Source organism: Sinohyriopsis cumingii, chromosome 4 (genome assembly GCF_028554795.1).
Source record: "Sinohyriopsis cumingii isolate HCF-2022 chromosome 4, ASM2855479v2, whole genome shotgun sequence".
In the NCBI taxonomy this organism is placed as follows: Eukaryota; Metazoa; Mollusca; class Bivalvia; order Unionida; family Unionidae; genus Sinohyriopsis; species Sinohyriopsis cumingii.
In genome coordinates this window covers 57,298,497-57,319,578 of record NC_142964.1, presented here as the reverse complement: position 1 = coordinate 57,319,578, position 21,082 = coordinate 57,298,497, and the positions used below count along the sequence as shown (strand labels likewise).

At 35.0% G+C, this 21,082-nt stretch overlaps 2 long non-coding RNA genes across 2 annotated transcripts; one reads left to right on the top strand and one right to left on the bottom strand.

Moving 5' to 3' along the window:
* Positions 1–3,438: 3,438 nt before the first annotated feature.
* On the bottom strand, positions 3,439–20,960 carry LOC149801211 (uncharacterized). The gene is made up of 4 exons (XR_016420594.1): positions 20,555–20,960; positions 12,737–12,973; positions 6,956–7,093; positions 3,439–5,464 (listed from the first exon to the last, which is right to left on the bottom strand). It is a non-coding gene; the product is annotated as an uncharacterized LOC149801211 (long non-coding RNA).
* LOC149801212 (uncharacterized) lies at positions 5,338–11,338 on the top strand. Its single transcript, XR_016420593.1, has 2 exons — positions 5,338–5,472; positions 8,916–11,338. It is a non-coding gene; the product is annotated as an uncharacterized LOC149801212 (long non-coding RNA).
* Positions 20,961–21,082: the final 122 nt, after the last annotated feature.

Genomic DNA, 21,082 nt, shown 5'->3' with positions numbered 1-21,082 from the left:
GTAAGGAGGATGTAATTGCACTTGGAATATAGTCGAAATTACAGTACAATTCGAAATGTGTAATCAAGCTTCAGAACTCATGACATGGCTCATGTAATTCGGATTCGCAGAACTAAGAAAGTACATTTTGAGGAAATTCAGGATGTAAAACTGTAAGTATATTTCTCGCCATTCTTATTGCCAGCTAAAGCAGACAGTTTATGCCTTGTTACTTATGTTATTTGTAGGTACCCAGCAATTTTATGAAATCTCGCGTCTATCGCCGAAACATATGCTTTAGTTCATTCAGAAACAAATTTAATCAACCAAAACGTACAGCGTCTGCTACACGAGTGCACATGATTATTTACAAAGTAGTTCCTAATACACTATCGGGCACACGTGTCCTGAACGTGAGTGCAATATGAAGGTGTGCAATATCGTAAAATACTGAACGATTCTGACATTGCAAAGTTAACGGAGAAAAACTGAGCATATAATAAATAACCTTTTGGCATGCACGACTCGTTAGTGTGCATGCGTTTTCGTGTCATTTAATATGTGCGTTTAACCATGCCGTGCCACCAGAGCAAGCAGCGAAAGCAAGGAAACCCCCAATGCCCCCCTCCCCCATCTCCTTCTGACCAAGGATGTGATCTTTTATACAAGCAGCAAATTTACATTTGCTTCAAATTTATGTCTAGTTACCTATTTTGTGCGGACCGCTCTCCAACCTAACGCCAAACGTGCGAGAGTCACATCCCAATCGAATATTCCTGAGTTGTGAATTTTCCTACTTTGTAATAGTTATTATTTGTACTGTACTACGCGTACTTGTTTTTTTTTCCCGAAAGATTTGTTGAATCGGTTAGGCTTTACAGCAGCCGTTGATTTCGGATGTTTCAATGCCGTGAATTTATAAAAGAACCAGTCAATGCCCTTTCTGGGCTGATTAAGTTTTAGTCGGGCGAGGGCTTTCTTTGATCGAGAATGAAAGCCCTATATGATGTGTGTGGTGCATTTTTATTTTCTTTGGGGTGGGGCGGATGAATGTGTTGGTTTTATGCTGTATGCACGTTATAGATGTGCATGTACTATATGTATTATTCTGGATGTGTGCTATAGATTAGTATGTTTCTTTTGTGGTGGGGGAGGAGTGAGGGATATTCAGGTTATTTATTGGAGATGGCAAATTCTTTTCTGTTGGTTCAGGTTTGGGCGTTTATTTTTATTGCTTAGTTTGGCAATTCTTTTCTGCTTTCTTTCTTTTCCATCGGTGTCTGCTTCTTTCCCTGCTAATCTCTAGTAACGTATGTTTGTTGTTTTCCTGCTCTTTCTCCTTCTGTTCCTAATCTTCTTTATTTCTGCAACTACCGCCTTTCCCTATTGTCCTGCTGCGATGTGTAGTTTTTTTTCCTGATCGTCTTTATTACCGCTATTTTTGGTCATGGTTTCTTGCTGCAATGTTGCCTTCTTTTCCTGATCTTTTTTATTACTGCTTCTCGTTTCCCGTGTGTCCCTTTGTCCTGCGTTGTTGTATTATGCCTGTATCCTGATCTTCTTTATCACTGCTCTTACTGGCCCCGTTGGTCCCTTGATCGGTCGGCGATTGCCCTAGTTCCCCTTTACCTGATCGATAATTTGGTTAGATAGTTAATGATTCTCCTTGTAGTATGTCTCAATTTTTATGTTTTTGAATCTCTTTTCATTAGCTAAGCTTTCCTTGCATTAGTTTAATTCCTACTCTGATCTTTGTTTCGATTGTCCCAGCCACTGCTTTTGTTCGAATCGTCGCTATACAACCGAGTCTTTCGACCACTCCGACCATTTGTTTGGTCGTAGCTGGAGCATGGATGTCATGGTGGGTGGGGGTGTGTGCATTTGCATGTGCTGTTTGTTCGGATCTTACCTTTCGGTCAATGGTGAAATCCAAGATTATCCGAATGCAAAACGGCACTTTTAGACGACATTTGTCCAGACGTCAAGATGGGCGAACAATTATTGCATTTTCTTCATTAAGTCACAAACTGAACCAAGTGTGTCGAGCTGTTTTGAAAATTGAACTATTCTTGATTACGACTGGCTTAAGTTGGAAATTAGCAGACGCAACAGGATACACTAGCAGTGTTTGAACTACCGACGGGTGCGGACTGGTGTCTTCCCTTGTGTTACATTCTTACAGGTTAGAACCCCAATCTCTTGATTCATGGACGGATACTCCAAATTTTCTTTGTAACGAACCCCTGTGGCTGAGACAACGGTCGTGAACGTTGGCCTCATTTTATGCTATTATTATTAACCAATCAGAATTTAGCACATACGATCATCGGGCTAAAAAAAAAATATGAACCAATCAAATTCATGCACCAAAATGTCTATTGTGAGACTGACGTAATCATATAAACATAAAGACCCAAGAACATGAGACATGCTATAGAATCCTGTAGATTTCCAGACAAATGACTACAGAAACAAAAACCTGCTAAATGTACAAGGCATTATACTTAAGTTGTATGTCGATAAGCCGTGTGATAAAAATATCATCTCAGTCAAAAATTACGTCTCTTACAGCATCCGTGGACAACAAGACATCGTAGCTCAAATAAACATGTTCCGCACGAACGTTCAAATCACGATTGCCGAAATAAGTCTGCATATTCATCAATTGATATTGGGAGGTTTAAGAGTGACAGTTAAGTATAATAAGTACGGCCATTCATAATTGCATGAAATGGCTCACTTTATTAACAGTGCAGTGAACGTGTATGCCATGCCGAAAATGGAATGAATGAAAATTCCATGCTGTAAACATACTAAAAGGGAAGCTTTGACCTACACCTGATGAACCGGCATAACAGTGACCCGCACCCTATGTAGTGTTTGGTTTCCAAATCAATATGGGGAGTATAATATTACTATTTATGCGTATTTACATACTGAGTATTTGCAAAATCCCAGTTTTCTTCATGAAATTAATTAATCATGTAGCTTCTGACAGAATTTCTGGGTCTTTACTGTAGCCCATCTGCATCTAATAAATAACAATTATACAGATAGAATTATGTTATGAATATTCTGCAAAAATTGTACAGTTAAACAAGAACAACAGCTAAGCATTTTAGATTTCCTTTTCATAGGAAATAATCTTACTGACATGTACAAACTATGCAGTGAATGCTCTTAATTATGACCAACCTGAGCCCCCAGTATTTCATGTATATAATCATCATAATGATGAATCATAAAAGGAAGAATTAAATATTTATATCATAAAATATTCATCCATATCATTTATACGTAATGTGCCATTCACCCGTTTTATGTATACATTTTCAATGAAGTTATTATTGACCCAGTTTCATTTAGAGAATCATGGTTGTAGGCTGATCCAAAGAATTAAAAATAGAAATCCAGGTCAAATTAATTGATAGGAGGCAAGTGTTATATTGAAAAAAAATATGCATAAAACCATATTTAATAACTATCTTTTCCAAATATAAATTTCCATGTTTCTATAACAATGAATGGCATGAACAAAGTAAAATCTCAGCAGTAATCATAAACTCGAATACACATATGAAGTACTGCTATTGTTTTACATATAAAATAGAACTAACTGTCCAAGGTGTGATAGTTCAATATATCCAGGAATATTGAATATTACTGTTGTACATGTAAAAATAGAACTAAGCTAACTAACCAAGGTGTGATAGATGAGTGCATCCAAGAAGTAGCACTCAGTTTTCTTTTCTTTATCAAAAACCAAAAATGTTGAACTTTACTGAAATAGTACATGTGCACATGCTGTTCCCCAAATATAACAGAACCATCACATGGTCATTTACTTTAACATGGCATCATTATTTTCCTGTTCCTTTTACTTTTAATTATATATGAACTTGAAATATACAAAATATGGACCTTGACTAGACTTACTGTTTGCATATAATAAGAGATTAAAATTTAAATATTTTTTAAAACTTTTTAAAATATAATCAACATTCAGTATCAAGTGTATATAATATTAGATAGATAAGCTTGAACCAAGCAAAAGGAAGTAAAGCCAACTAGCCAATCACTAATATTAGTAAAATGAACACACCTCCGCATCCTCTAGTACACGCATTCAAAACAAAGTGTTTGCAGCCATCATTCCTGTATGATAATTACCAAATACATCATTGAAGTATCCAGTGTCATATTTTAGTGAGAGAAATATGCATTACCTTGGCAAATAAAATCATAAATTCTTCACAATATTGTCCTGTGATTACTCCAAAGAAATACTAGCACATGCTATTTTTTTACATGCTTTTACCCTTCAATTCAAAATGCACTAAGTTAAATCCAAAGGTAGAGAGTTCTTAGTTTTCCAAGAATAATGAAGTCTGAGAGCACATCATGTTGCATTATGGTATCACATCAGTGTCCAGATCACAAGAATTTCCATTCATACTAGAAAGAAAATGTCAGTGCATAAAAGTGATTAAGTTGAGTATCCTCTTGTGTAAAGTGGGTTCTTTAGAAGACTTTGTTGGGCATACTGGGTGACATCTAAGTGGTATCCCATAAACTGGTATGAATAATGGCAAAAATGGAGTGTACCAAAAGCAGGTATGAAACAAAAATACACTGCTACACCCCATTTACAGGTGTGTAAAATTAAACTACACACAAGGTATGAATCATAGCTTACAGATAAGCATCCTAAAGACAATTTGTTTCTTCTTCTTTTACAGGGCATCATCTCTTCTCAAGGTCATGCGCTTTTCAATCATTTTGACTAGTCCTGCCAACCAGTAAAAGGCTGTTTCATCTTTGAATTCAAAAAAGAACCTCAGCTCCTAGGGAGGAGTCAGCAATTCACAAACTGCTCCATTTCAAAGATAATTTAAGAAGTGTCTGAAATGTGCAGGGTCTCTGTCTAAAAGGAATACATGAACAACTTATTTTCATATTGTTTAAAGGCTGAAATGTTTGGTGGGTAATGGCTGCAAATAAGGAGACTGGATCAGCCATTAATGTTGATCCACAGTTCATGAAACAAGTTCCGCAACATCCAATATCACAAGTCCATTCTAGGCATGTTGTAACTTTGTTTGTACCAACTTGTCCAACATGGGAAATCACCAGAGAAACCTTGCAAGTGGCCCTCTTTGATGCAAGCATCTCGTCAACGTGTGGCTTTGCCACTGCCATCTTTGATGTTACTATGTCTGCTCTAGAATCGGTCTTTGGGAAAACTTTCCTACCAACTCCAGCATTTAATGTTTAGTTTTAGTTCCAGTTACACCAGTCGATCAGTTCTCCTAAACAACCTGGTTCCCATTCAGAAATGCAGTTTTGGTGTCGACCACCTCATTGCTCAAAATTGGTCATGCATCCTTCGTATTTGCAGTCAAACCCACTGTGCTGTTCCACCAAGTGTCTTCTCACAACAGACTTCTTGACAAAGTGGCAATGATGGCACCTCCTACGGAGTTATCTGCACAGGTTAATAAGAAAGCAGCTAGGTTACACATAATAATAGGAATGAAATAAAAACAGTATTAATCCAGAAAAGTTACAAATATATATATATATATATATATATATATATATATATATATATATATAAAATTTTGATTTTGTTGCATCTGAACCAAGTGCTTGGAGCGTCCATCTCAGAAGCAGGAGGTTGTGGGTTCAATCCCCGGCCAAGTCATACCAAAGACTTACAAACATGGTACTAACAGCTGCCTCGATTGGCGCTCAGCAAGAAGAGGTTAGTGTTAGGACTGGTCAGACTTGTGTCCAAAGAATGTGACTGGGTGGGACATCATGCTACATGTCTGCGGCATGATGCCCTATTGGTGGACATCACAGTAAACTGCCACACTAAAGACATCGTAGTGATATGATTAAAAAATTGATAAAGGTACGTTCAGAATCCTGGTGTTCCAGGTGCATGTATTAAATACAGTCTTGGCATCATAGTACTTTTTCATGGTTTGACCTGTTAATTTAATTTTTTTTCTAGCATATTCATGCACATGTTTGATGCTCTCCTGCAGTACATAAACATAATTTGATATTATCTTATTACAGTTTCCATCTTCTTCCATGGGATGTTCATGTAGCACAGCAGGCAAAACAACTTCTCTTCCAAGCATTGTGGCATTGGGTGACACACTAGTAGCCTCATGGACTGAGGAATGATACACATATATTTAAACTCCCCATCACATTTTATTGTCTGGTGCCATTTATATTATAATGGGTCACAATAAAAATAACATTTTGTAAAAAAAAAATTCTAAGCAATATAGTAAGCCAGTCTAACTTTTGTCATCAAAAATAAAATGGGCAATTACCTGCATATTTATTGTATAAAATCACGCGTTAATGTAATATCAGACAGATCCATGAAATGTCAGGAATACGATGGAGGAAATCTTCGAAAGCTGAATTTCAATCAAAATATTGCAAATTTTTTTAACAAATAATTCCTAGTCATGTAACATTCCATCACCAACATATATAGTAAGAATTATTCTCTCAGATGTAACTGATAAATCTGTTAAATCAGTCTCTATGGACCCTTTCCATCCTGTTTTTTTGATATTTGGACATTTGTGTTGTGGTGGGTGGTGACAGGTGTCTGAGGAAATTCAGACTATTAAATCATCAGTAAAAAAAATCGGGATGGAAACAAAGTTTTCTCAAAAACATGATTTGCAGAGACAATGACTTATGTGATTAATTAAAATCTATACCCTTCAGAAATGTTGAGTCAGTGTTTATTCTAAAAAATAAAAAATACCCAATTATTTTTGTAAAATCTGATATTGCTGAATTTAATGAGCGAAAATAATCAATAGGTCAAAAAGTCATCTGCGACACTGGTAGGTAGCTTAATAGTTTAAAAGTTACAACCCAGTGGACAGTCCCAAACTTCAGGGTCTGTGCTAAATAAATGTATAATCTGATCTCTTACCCTTCAAACCTATATATATATGTAGTTAAAGACCAGGGATCTCATCAGTTGCTAAGCATTACACATGACCAACAAGTTCTTTTTTACTGACGTAACTGGAATCTCATCTGTGTCCATGTGGATATGGGTCACTTCAGCCTGAAAACAGATAGTTCAAGATCGATTCGGTCATATTGTAGCAGCCCACTATGTCAAATAAGTTTATTTGGTCCACATGTGTGAGCCTTTTGTGACCCACTACTATAAAGAGTATATAAAGAGTTCTACTTTTAAGCAAATGATAATATCAATCTGATTTATCTAGTTTAAAATATGTAAATGCAAGTATTGTCCAAACATGAATAGAATAATAACATTTTCTCATGTGCATACATGCCCTGTGTTGTAATGTTAACAACATTAAATTAAATATTAATAATTGTACTATTTATTGGTTTGTAATAATTGTTTTTAATTCAGTTCAATTTGCATAAGTGGTTCATTTTCTGCTCATTGTTTCTTATCAGCTTTATTATCACTTGACTAATGTACATGTATGTAACTGATTGCAAACTGACGACTTTATAATCTATAAATTAACATTATATCCTACTGTCTTATAACTGATCTTATGAAAAGAGTGACAAAATCTCACTTATATTATGTCTTATAATTACATTGTGTATATCTATGGCAATTTTCCATCTTTATTGCTGTTCATTTTTAAGAAGTAAATAATTATTAAAATAAATTTGTTATAGTTCTTTTAATTTTAATGACAACATTAATTTAATGGTTACTTGTACATGTGTAATTGCAAAACGTTGGCACTTGGACATATTTATACCTGTGTGTAAATGGAAGTTAAATTGAAATGTTATTGCATACAATTGCTTGCATTTTATATATCAGTGGATGAGTTTGGGGTATCAGCCTTCATCCATGGGGGTGGCCAGCTCGTGTGTCTGAAGATGATGGGAGTGCCAGATCTTAGACCTGGAGTACACAACCCTGAATGACATGAGCATTACAGACCAGTCATGATAGTTCACAACCCTGAATGACATGAGCATTACAGACCAGTCATGATAGTTCACAACCCTGAATGACATGAGCTTTACAGACCAGCCATGATAGTTCACAACCCTGAATGACATGAGCATTACAGACCAGTCATGATAGTTCACAACCCTGAATGACATGAGCATTACAGACCAGTCATGATAGTTCACAACCCTGAATGACATGAGCTTTACAGACCAGTCATGATAGTTCACAACCCTGAATGACATGAGCATTACAGACCAGTCATGATAGTTCACAACCCTGAATGACATGAGCTTTATAAACCAGTCATGATAGTTGTTCGACATTGAATAAGATTTCTTACAGGTTACTGTGTATACTAAAACCTCAAGGCAGAAAATCATTTGGACCCAAAAGTCTGGGTAGGGGTTTTGTTTTCAAGGGGTTGACCATTATCAAAGATTTCAATTTTGATGTTTAGCTGTGGTAGTTTATACATGTGTTTGTTATCTTGGTCCAGGTCCTTAGTAATCTACATAAAAAGGTGGAACATAAAGTGCAAGGTTTAATGCAGTTTGGCGGTTATATGTCTCTATGTGTTTGCATGTTTGTGTAAGATTTGTGGGAAACAGACATTGCACCATTTCTTAGGAGTAAAATGTTGTTATAGCAGATCACACATATTTGTTACACCTCGGTTTGCATCATGTCAGATGTGTAGTTCAAATTGGGTATGTAGCCTTGTTTAAATTTACATTATGCTTTTGTCAATTCAACAGTTGTACTACATTTTATTATCAGAAAATATACTTTGAAAAATTAAATTGACATACCTTTGAATTTAATATTATCAAGCTGGATGCTGGAAAAGCAATTATCACAATTTTATGCTGTCCCATGCAGAATAATAATTTATCTTTAATGAGTTTTGCTTTTGTTTTGTTTCTTTTCTTAGAAAATGGTGAAGACGTTTTACAAGACTGATTGCTCCCTAGAAGAAGGGAGTTTACCAGACTTGAAGGTCATACTCAGGAGGTCAGATGTGAATGAGCAGGTAAAGGGAGTGTTCCAAGAACATATGGATTCTGTACACACAGTTGGCGAAGGACTTTTATGTAATCTCTGCATGTGACCAAAATGATAACCACAACAGACAAACCCACAATTCAAAACCATTCCTAATAATACTAAACTATGCCCGTTAAGAACAGGAAGCCAATGTTCTGTCAGATGGTGGATGAGACTGTTGAAGATACTTATATTCTATTCTAGGAGATGGAGCAAAGATTCCCTATTCTCTTGAACATGGATGTACTAGTAATGGATAAAACAGCAGTCCAAGTTCCTGGATATGTGCTGGACAGACAGGGTCAGGCTACCTTGAACACAACAAATTTTCTGAGTGGAAGACTACAATCATAACCACCAGGATCAACTTTACAATTATGCTTCACAATTTTGAACTGGTACTTTCATTTACGTGAATTCCAGGATGGAATTATTGAAGGAAACCATTTATATACAAATGTAAACTTAAATGACTTGTACCATTCTTCAACAGCCATTCCAGGAAATCAAAACATACAGTGGAGTGCTTTGATTACAACCTAAAGACAGACATCTTGCTTCCAGAATTACTGGCCATGAGGATTTGACTGGGTTGTTTTGTAAACCCTCATAGTAAACCTGGAGGCAACAAACCAGTTGACAGGCAGCAAGAGAACATGATATTTGTTCTCAAGGATGTCATTAAAGGTTTTGGTGCTGGGAGAACAGACTGTGCTATGCTACAGTCATCCAATACTGCTCCATTTTAAGACAGGTATTAATATGGATCCATCATCCAAGGCTGCTCCATTTTAAGGCAGGTATTAATATGGATCAGTCATTCATTGCTGCTCCATTTTAAGATAGGTATTAATATGGATCAATCATCCAATGCTGCTCCATTTTAAGAGGGGTAATAATGTGGATCAGTCATCCACTGCCACTCTATTTGAAGAGAGGTATTAAAGTGGATTGGTCATCCGATGCCACTCCATTTGAAGAGGGGTATTAATGTGGATCCTGTCTACTATGATGATTAAATTGTGAATAAAAGAATACTTTTCCATCACAAATTGCAATTGCATTATAATTTGTATATATTGATAGTAGCAGAAACTGTTAATATCATATTTGTTTCACACGGTACTCTGTGAAGCAAAACATGTTAGTCAACTGCACACAAGTGGGACCAGGGCTCAAAATTAACTTTTTTGTGGTACAAACAACACTTTTTTAGCTGTAATATTTTCAAGTAGCAAAAAGTCTGTCTATTTTCAATGTTAACTAGCAAGTTTGATATGTCAGCAATCTCAGTCATAAATAGCAGTAGCAATAAAATTATATTTAATTTTTTTGCTAACAGTTTACTTGTATATCACAATTTTAACATCAATCTTGAGCCCAAGGACCCAATATTTTAACCCGTTATTTTCAGTCCTGTAAGTCCATGCTTTTGAAACCCAATATTTTAACCCCTTATTTTCAGTCCTGTAAGTCCATGCTTTTGAAAAATCAGTTCTATTTACACTTAAGAAGCAAAACAATAATGTTTTTGTACAGGTGTCACAAATAACCCAGACCAAATATAGGCAAATGCTTTTTAGAAAGTTTGACTTGAGAAAAAGAAATACAATGTTTTTGGGGAAGGGGCTTACTAGTGTAAGGAGAGTTGGTTGGTTACATTTGGAGAATTTCTTCTGTATCTTAATACTCTTACCTTGTATGAAATTTCCAAATGTACCTGATATTTCATGATTTTCTTCTATAAAAAATACACAAAATGCCATTGGTTTGAGGTATTCGTTCTTCATCAACAAGGAGTGCTTCCTTTTTTTATTACAAATCTGAATTCTATCCCCAGCAGGCTCAGGGATGTAGAATAATTCCAATGAACTTTTGCTGCATGCTGGAAGAGGCAACTAATGGTGGTAGGAACTGTGGTGGCTACATGTTTAACTTGCTGGTTTTGCAATCAAAAGGGTGTGGATTCAAAACCTATCATCAGATTATCCCCCTTTGTCTACCATGGTGTGCACTTTGACAAGGCACTTCATTCCAAATGCCTCGACATTAAATTGTTTATCTTGATTTAAATTGGTAATTAAGATCATGATAGTTATGTGTGTAAATTTTAATTATTGTATTTTAATAGATTCTGTAATGAAACCATTTGTTAATTATTAGCAGATTAGGATAAATGCTGATTTATTCACTCTAAATGTAAAAATTATGTTTAGTCAATATTGATCAATAAAATTGTTTTCCTTATAATAATAATAAAGTATATTTAGTTTTCATCATTACTGGATTTTGACATCAGTTTTCAACCTTTAAATTTAAATTCAAACATGAAAAAAGGTGACCGCTCCGGTGGCCTAGTGGTTAGAGCATCTGCCTCGGATGCGGGAGGTCGTGGGTTCAATCCCTGGCTGAGTCATAACAAAGACTTTAAAAAATGGTACTAACAGCTGCCTTACTTTGCATTCAGCATTAAGAAGTTAGTGTTAGGACTGGTCGGCCTGGTGTCACGATAATATGACTGGGTGGGACATCATGCTACATGTCTGCGACATGATTCCCCAGTGTTAGGCATCACTATAAACTGCCACATTGCAGACATCGTAGCGATATGACTGAATTTTTTCAAGCTGCTTTAAAAATCCAAATCACACACACATACACACTGAAAAACACTGAAAAAAGTATTTCCATATACATAAAATCTTGTAACCAGAGTCTCAGTGAAAGGACAAGTCACTCTTTTCTAAAATGCAATAATGATTTTATGAAGATATTAAGAATAAACTATTAATGACAATTTACAATTAGCGCAGTTTATCTCATTGCTTGAATTTGCATGCCTTCAGCTAATGTATTGTAGGCCTATTGCTACAAGAAGCATATGGCATGACAGCTTAACTAAATGAAAAGAAAATATCGAGAATGATCATTTCACACCTGTTAACATGAGTGACTGAGGACCCTTTTTCTTTGATTACTTGTCTGTCGGCATACAACAGGCCCTGTCTGAAGAGCTTAGTCACATGTATCAACTTTAGCTAATAATAATCAGGCTTTTGTTTCTACAGCAATATTGACAACAGAGAATCAGGTCTCCATTCCACTATTCTATAAAAACTAGCAATTGTTTCTATGCACATGTAGGTTTGACATGTTATCAGTTTTTGATGTCCTTCATGGGAGGTAAATGAAAGCCAATAGTCACTGAAAGAATCAGTTGTGATTATTACTTGCATCAGCTTATCCTAAAATAATAAAAAAAAATTTTTAAATGTCAATAATTTTAAGGATGAATTATTCCAATTTTAATCTCTTGCTCATCATTATTACAATTTCATCCATACATGCAAATGTGATACTTTCAGAATACCAGATTGGGTTTTGACTGTAAAATAGTTTTCAGTCATTCTGCAAAATCTATATCTGTCCATGTCTTGTGTTTTGATACAGAATGCCAATTCTCCGTTGGATTCACTTAAAGTGTTAAATTGACTTAGTGCAACATGTGCCCATCACATTTTCAGCTTCTCCTAACTATAATCCACATAAAGTCAGAAAGAGAAACTAATTTCAAAGAAAGAGACAAAGATTATTAAGGATTTGGTGGGGTTTTTTTCTTCTTATTTATATTACATTTCTTATATGAAAGATGCTTTAAAGTAAATGTTATTAGTTTGGTGTATCTAGCTTTTTAAAAAATGGAAGTACCATTTATAAATCATGTGTGCCTCATCAGTAGCAATGCAGTAAACCCATCCTGGTTTTCTTTCCATCAAAGAATCAGGTGTCCCTGGATTGAGGATAATAATGCCTCTGGATGGCCAAAGACAAGTCTGTACTCTAATCTACCCTTGTGTTGTCACCAACTGATACAGAGATCTACAAAAGATCAGCTTCAACCATGACATCTTCATTAGGAAGTCTGGGCATCGTCAGCTTCATCATCTGAAACAAATGTTATTATCATGCAGATAACGTCTGCGGGATAATTTAAAATATTCTTTTGGCTTCCTGCTCCTGCCATGTTGTACTATTCGCCCTAAAATGAAGTACCGGTATGTTCAATATGTGTTGTTTATTTCAGTCCTTGGAGCAAACAAAGACTGCAAATCATATGGTCACTTCACTAGTGTGGAAGATCCAAACTCTCAATGATTATCGGCTCCAGATGGCAATTTTTACCAGGATAATAAAATACATAAATAAAACTTTCCAAATTTGTCTGTAATGTACAATTAAAGCAATTGCATAGACTGACAGGGCAGTTCCAGTTTTTTATAAGCATCTGCAAAACTAAACAATGAAATAAATGGAAGCTTTAAATAATAGGAAAAGAAGGTCCAAGTGATTAACCTGTCTTTATAAATGTCTCAGACTGAGGTGCATCTAGCTTGAAAATATAGTCAAACTTAGGACACTTGAAATGCAGACCCTAGTGATGATGAATTTGAATTCGTTGGGAAAGGGGGTGGGGGGATGCATATTACAGTGTAACAGCATCCTGTTCAAACATTAGACAGTTATAGGGGAATGAAAAGTCACTGCAAGCTTCGGTCATAAACACTAGTGATGGTAGAGGGAACTGTGGGAATTGGGGAGCACATTATTATGAATCAGCACTGTTTCAAACCTTGTAAAGTCACATGACAAGTCAGCACATGCTTAAGGTTTGAAAACATGGTCTCATAAAATTTCCAACCCCAAAAACTGAAACATAAGCAAAGGCTTATGAACTGGGAGTTAGGTAAATAGTATATTGAAGCATAAATATTTCAACCCATTAATTAACTACTGTTGACGCTAATACTGTATGAGTAACAATTGCTTTTGTTTGAGTAGGAGAGACAACTACATTACAGTATTTACTGTGTGTGAATTAAGCATGTGAACAGCATGAAATGGGTTATAACCATCTCCTGAATGAGGACATTTGTTTTATAGGGTTTAACACCATTTTTCAGAACAGATATTCTATACATGATGGCCAGAATAAATGGTGGAGGAAGAAGCATGGAAAACCCCGGAAAGAAGCACCGACCCACATAAGCAACAAGTAGGTCTCTGCTTTATTTTATTTTCCTGACAGCGGTCAGAAAAAAAAGTGGAGACCTACTTGTTAGTCTACTTACTGGTATTACTGCAATTAATATCATATATGGTAAAATAATATTCCTCAATTAAATACTTATGTATAATTAGCTAATTAAAGAAGATAAAGTAAGATTAAATGGTCTCAATTTGTAGGAAGCAGCTTAAACTTGTACATATCTGCACATGAAATTAGAGAAAAATGAAAATACTTTGAGTGCTTTTGTATGGACAAGACTTTTCTGGAATAAAAAGATAACTAATTCACACTACAAGATTGGTAAAGGGGGTGGGGTGGGGTAAAAAGCCACTCTTTAATTCCTTTGATATTCAGAACAAAGCAGGCCGTTTAAGAACACAGGGTACTAATGAAATGGAAAAATGGGAACCAGCCTGGAAATGGGTGAACATAAAATAGAGTATATATGGGTTTGGCTGTCCTGGATTGGTAAGTAATGTAAGTTATGTTTTAGGAAAAAGAATCTTTTGAGAGCTTATCCTAGTTGTAAAAATGAAAAAAAAAAAACAAACAGAGACATTGTTTTATTGATGAAATTTCAATCCTTTAACAGTATTTCAGTTTGGAACACTCATTACTAAAATTAGCACCTGACTCTTTGATTTGGAATTGAAAGCACATGTTTCAAACACATGCAGGTCCAGAAAATGCTGTGGCTCATATCCTTTCCTGTACACAGAAGCTGACATCCAGGTTTCATCTACACTAATAAATACAGGTTTGATGATGAGCACTGAATACTTTTAAGTTATTGAATTTTTAATATAATGGTGTTTGCATAGGTTTACTATGGGAACTGAATTGGTACCAGGAGTCTTACAGACAGCCACAGCAATACAGTGACTCCTTATATGCAATATGGTCCTATTTGTGGATGACAAGCAAAATTAATACCTTTCATAAACCACAGAGTGACTTTCAGTAGGATATTAAAGTTTAAACACATGGTATGATATATAATAACTGTTGCAAAGAAGGGGGAGGTGGAACAATGTGTAGATTTGATTATGTTAGGTGGAGTGTTTTACACTTTGGTTTATATCAAAGCAATACATACACCATTTATAGAGTAATTACAGTAAGCATATGATATTTCCTAGTTGTGTTTTGAAACATAATGCTTCAGATGTGATTACTTTGGTCTCTTCCACCATGCTTGATGGTGATGACCTCTCATGACTTTGCATCCCACTAATTTCAGTGAATCTTTTGAAAGTTCATATTTTGCATTTTAACAGCTATATGTCTGCCTTTAGTTTTAAATTATATGTCTACTGGGAGGAATTTTAGGTAATTTTTGTCATTTAAATATCTTTTTCTGTAATAATATATGTACATATAGATGGTCACCTTGACCTTTTACTCACTAATTACATAAGATGACAAGGTTGGTAATATATTTCACATTAAATTGAAGAGCAATAAATGGTGATAAAAAAGATGATTCTTTTTAGACAGCTTTATTTTACTTTTTTTTTCTTCTGCTTTTCAAATGAAATAAAGCATAAATATTTAAATATTGCCTGAAATGCACCATTGCTCTTTAGGTGAACATGAACTTGCAATATAATTTAATATTCACTAATGTAATCTTTGACAAGCAGAACTATGCACACTGCTTACTTGTGTATTCCTAGGACTGTCAAGAAAATCATGGGTTGATATAGGACACACTGTAGGACACACGGTACAAATTATACGGAAGAAATGTGAACCAGTCTAGAAATGGGTGAAGAAATAATAGACTATTTACAGGTTTGGTGGTCCATAATTGGTTAATAATGAAAATTAAAATTTTAGGAAAAATATCTTTTGAGAGCTTATCCGATATGTAATGTAAAAAAAATATTGACAAATTTCTACTGATGCAATTTTAGCATTTTTACAGGCTTGACTCAGGAGTACTCAGTACTGAAAGTAGCACCTGATTCATTTGGTGCAGAATCAATAACACGTGTTTCATGCACATGTATGTAAAAAAAATTGCTGCGGGTCATATGGTGTTCTCCACACATAAGCTTGCGCCAAGGTTAGATGTGCACGAAAAATTATAGGTGTCATTATCAGCACCCATAAATTTTAAGTTATTGAATTTTGAATATGATAAGTGTTTCCATATGTTTACCATTGGAGTGGAATTAGTACCGTGAGTCCTGTAGTAATGATATGGAAAAATGGGAACCAGCCTGGAAATGGGTAACATAAAATAGAGCATATATGGGTTTGGCTGACCAGGATTGGTTAGTAATGTAACTTAAACAATAAGTTATCTTTTAGGAAAAAGAATCTTTTGAGAGCTTATCCTAGCTGTAAGTGAGAAAAAAAATAGACATTGTTTTATTGATGGAATTTCAGTCTTTTAACAGTCTTTGAGTTTGCAACACTCATTACTAAAATTAGCAGTTGACTCTTTGGTGCGGAATTGAAAGCACGTGTTTCAAACACGTGCAGGTTCAGAAAATGCTGTGGCTCATATCCTTTCCTGTACACAGAAGCTGGCATCCAGGTTTCATCTATACTGATCAATATAGGTTTGATCATGAGCACTCCAAAATTTTAAGTTATTGAATTTTTAATATAGTGTTTGCATAGGTTTACTATGGGAACTGAAATTAGTACCGTGAGTCCTTAAAGATACTGCCATAGTTGCACTCATCCTAGTTGCTAAAGACATTAAATAGCAAACACGTGCTAAGTATTTTAAAGTCCGACACAGTAAGCAAATCCAAAACAGTTGACAAATAACGTTGTCACACACAACATGGTTGGCGACTACTTCTCGCTGGTGGAATATGAGCAATGAATGTATGAAATTAAAACGTATATAGCATGCTTATGAACAAAGGCTATGCAGCGTTCAACATTTTTGGGCACACTATGAATTGACGTGCGCAACAAAACAAACACAACCGAGCTTACACTGGTTCTATGGTTGTATTAGAAATCGTATTAGACGCCGTAGGGGACAAACGCTTGTCCAATGAGAAAAATGCTGTTTAAATTTCGATGTCGTATATGTCGAAGAATCTAATATCACGTGTTGGCTCAAAGTGCATGCCCTTAAAGTTCCATTCTCTAGATGGAAATATTAGATTTTATATGTTGAATTATACAGTGGCGATTTAAAGTTATATTTCCTACGTGGACGTTTTACAGTGCATATTTTCAATTACACAGCGGTGGTTGAAATTTCAATATCTTATGTCGAGAATCCCTAATTCACACGTTGGATGCAACTGTTTGTGGTAAAAATTCCATTTCCTATGGCGAGTATTTATATTTCATCTGTTGAATTTCAGCAACGACAAGCAGCCTCCTTGTTTAAAAATAAGGAGATCCGTTCACGAGAGCGACCTGTAGTGAAGAAATTCATAGTAATTCACGACCTGTGAATGGTAACTTTCAAACTATCATAATTGAATACATAAATGATGTATCTTACTACTCGATATTATTTTGAATTGTTAAAGTGGACATTGTGTAATGTTCCTTTTAACATTAAGACTGCATTTCAACATATAAAATTAATAGTCCTACAATGTAAGACATAGCACACGTTTTTGTCATCACTCCCCAGAACAAAAATATCGGGTGATGTGTCTTAGGAATAACAATTCTGGCAAGCATATTCTATGTGCAATTCAACAGATACAACCGAACACTCAAGATACTAAATGGAACTTTCAGCGCAATCAATGTGATTTTATACTAAATTACCGAGTGACCTCGGCATTCAGCCTTAAACGACACGCATTTGGATTATCCTGAACATAACCCCGTGTGCATTAACAACAACACTCACATTTGCATCTTAATCGGCAACCATTTCGAAGACTCCAATGCTGGGGGGTTTACGCCAAAACTAAACCATAACATACTCTTTCTCACAGTTACTTCTCCTTTACATATCTACCTCACCTACCCTCTCATACACTTTTTACGGTTCTAACTCAACCTACCTTCACCTTAATCCCAACAATATTCCTGTGTGCAAGGTAAGTAACACTCAATTCCTTTTTTTATATATCTATATACATATAATAATAATTATCTCACAATCACACAAAATATCACAAATTCTCTCCACAACTTCATTCATACCCAAAATTCTAACAGTGATCTTAACATCCTTTTTTTCATTTCTTATAATGCTAAATACTGCAGCATTTCTCAAAGGCTCTTGCACACAACAAGTCTCATTCATACAAAATTTCATTTTAAACTTCATTTAAGAATAACAACAATATATCAATCTTTTATACCAGATATTCAAACAAATTCTTACCTTTACATTCATTACCCAACATTTCTCTAAGTCATTCATTTACAATGCATTTACACACTTAAAGACATCAATCATCTTTAATTCCTCAAAGGAATATCCCTCACAGCAATATCTTTTTTCTCATTTGACCCATTCTATACAAACTTCTTAAAGAATGTATTTAGTTCATTAACAAACCGCTCAAGTGGCCTAGTGGTTAGAGCGTCCGCCTTGGATGCGGGAGGTCGTGGGTTCGATCCCTGGCCGAGATATACCAAAGACTTACAAAAATGGTACTAACAGCTGCCTCACTTGCCGCTCAGCATTAAGAGGTCAGTGTTAAGACTGGTTGGCCTGGTGTCAGGATAATGTGACTGGGTGGAACATCATGCTACATGTCTGCGGCATGATGCCCCAGTGCTAGACATCACTAAAAACTGTCACACTGCAGACATAGTAGCGATATGACTGAAAAATTGTTAAAGCTACGCTAAAAATCCAAACCACACCCACCCCCACACACACACACACACACACACACACACACAGTTCATTAACAAACTTTATATTCTGGTATTGGCAAAATAAACTTGAATAATTTTATGGACAAACTGTTTCATCCTTCCACATATGGTTAAAAACACCAATATCACAGAACTAGTGCATTTTTAAATTCAGGAATTTTCGATGATAATCAAGAGTTTTTTTTTTTCAAGTCACTTGAAATCTTTAACCTAAGGTGACACACTCTATAACCTGAAATAATTTTATAACCAACACAATATTTTTTGTTGCTACCTCTTGTACTTTCTCTCCAAACTACCTTTGTTTTGTTCATTTCTACAAAGACCACAAAATAATGAATATTGATGTACAAGATGTAAAGCAGTCATTACACATTTATGTCATCTATCAACATGAAGTAATGTTCTCATCACCATACTGAGAAAGAAAGTTTATTACCACTAATATTTTCATTTCTTCTTATCATATGGCCTGAAATCATTTCACACATGATAACAATATATGGGCAGTTTAAATTTATTATCTTGATCATCTTTCAATACCATAACAATAGGATACTTTTTCATCCATAATTACACAAGATTAAATTTTTCATTAATTTTTTTTTATCCAATTTGTCATTCTTTCCTCCAAATTTAAAAAAAAACATAATAAAATGGTCATACAACCAAGCTAACTCATTCACCACTAAGTAACAACAGAAGAAAGACTACCTTTCACCCTAAGTAATGACAGAAGAAAGACTACCTGTCACACTAAGTAATGACAGAAGAAAGACTACCTTTCACACTAAGTAATGACAGAAGAAAGACTACCTTTCACCCTAAGTAACAACGGAAGAAAGACTACCTTTCAGCCTAAGTAACAACAGAAGAAAGACTAACTTTCACACTTAGTAACGACAGAAGAAAGACTACCTTGCACACTAAGTAATGACAGAAGAATACTAAGTAACATTAAGTATACATATATCTGATAAACGTAGGCAACATATTTTCAGTGACTTATAAACATTTTATTTCTTGTCAGAGCAATACACATTTTATATCACTCTAAAGATGACAATTTGAGGTTTCTAAAAATATGCTCATAAACAAGTTTCGTATTGCACAGATAATTATACTGATAAATCAAATAGTAAAATTCATTATATTCATTAAAAAAAATTCATTGAAGTATTTAAGAGAAATGTGTGGTTTGTTCTTTATAACAAATCCATAGTTATGTTTTTCTTGCAAATAATGACTTGAATAAATGTCATATTTTAGAGAAACCCATGTGTAGATAATGCTATTTCTACGGATGTTAAAAGTCATATATACATCATGTTTTACGTTCTTCTTTATGGAAATAAATATGAATAAAAACATCTGCTAACTTTGATTGCACCTGATTAAATCAACAGAAGTCAAAAACAGTTATGTGACAAGGAAATTATTTACCTGTATCAATTATCTCTGCAATGCGAGTAGTGTTTTACCTTCTCAAACCTGTCGCATGACATAATTTCTCCATAATTCAATCAAACAAGCCAAAATTTCTCATTTGTTTACAGATAATACTCTGTCCATAATCGTGACCTCCATCAACATATACAAGCTATTAAAAAAAAAATCAAAATAAAACGAACCTTTATTTCAGATAACGTCACACATGTTCAAGCACCTCTGTGTTGGTTTGGATCAGTCTCTCGTTTCACATGTGCATTCCTATTTGTCAATGGTGATATTTCCGAAAATTGATAGTCACTATAAAATATACTCGTGCTGGACCAGCGCATTAGTAATATATGTGAACATTACGATCCCATTAAAATATCATCCATTGACGAAATTCAGGTGTAGTACACACAGGCGACTTCAAAGCCTCAAAGTACTCAGTTTCAGCAATACTAAAAGCAATATTCATCTGTTCTTTTTGTAAATATTCCATTTCTTCTTCATTTACATATACAAGACCAGAATTCCCATATTTTCAACTATTTTGTCTCAAGACAATTCAGACCCATCATCCAAGTCAGCCATTTTGGATGGACTCTCGTGACAAACGATTTATATTTATAGATTGTGGGAAAACCCGTTTTGGGGGCGCTCAGTAGTGGTTATGTACTTTCGAGCACTAATATATGTATGGTAAACTTCTTTGCAATTTAAACATG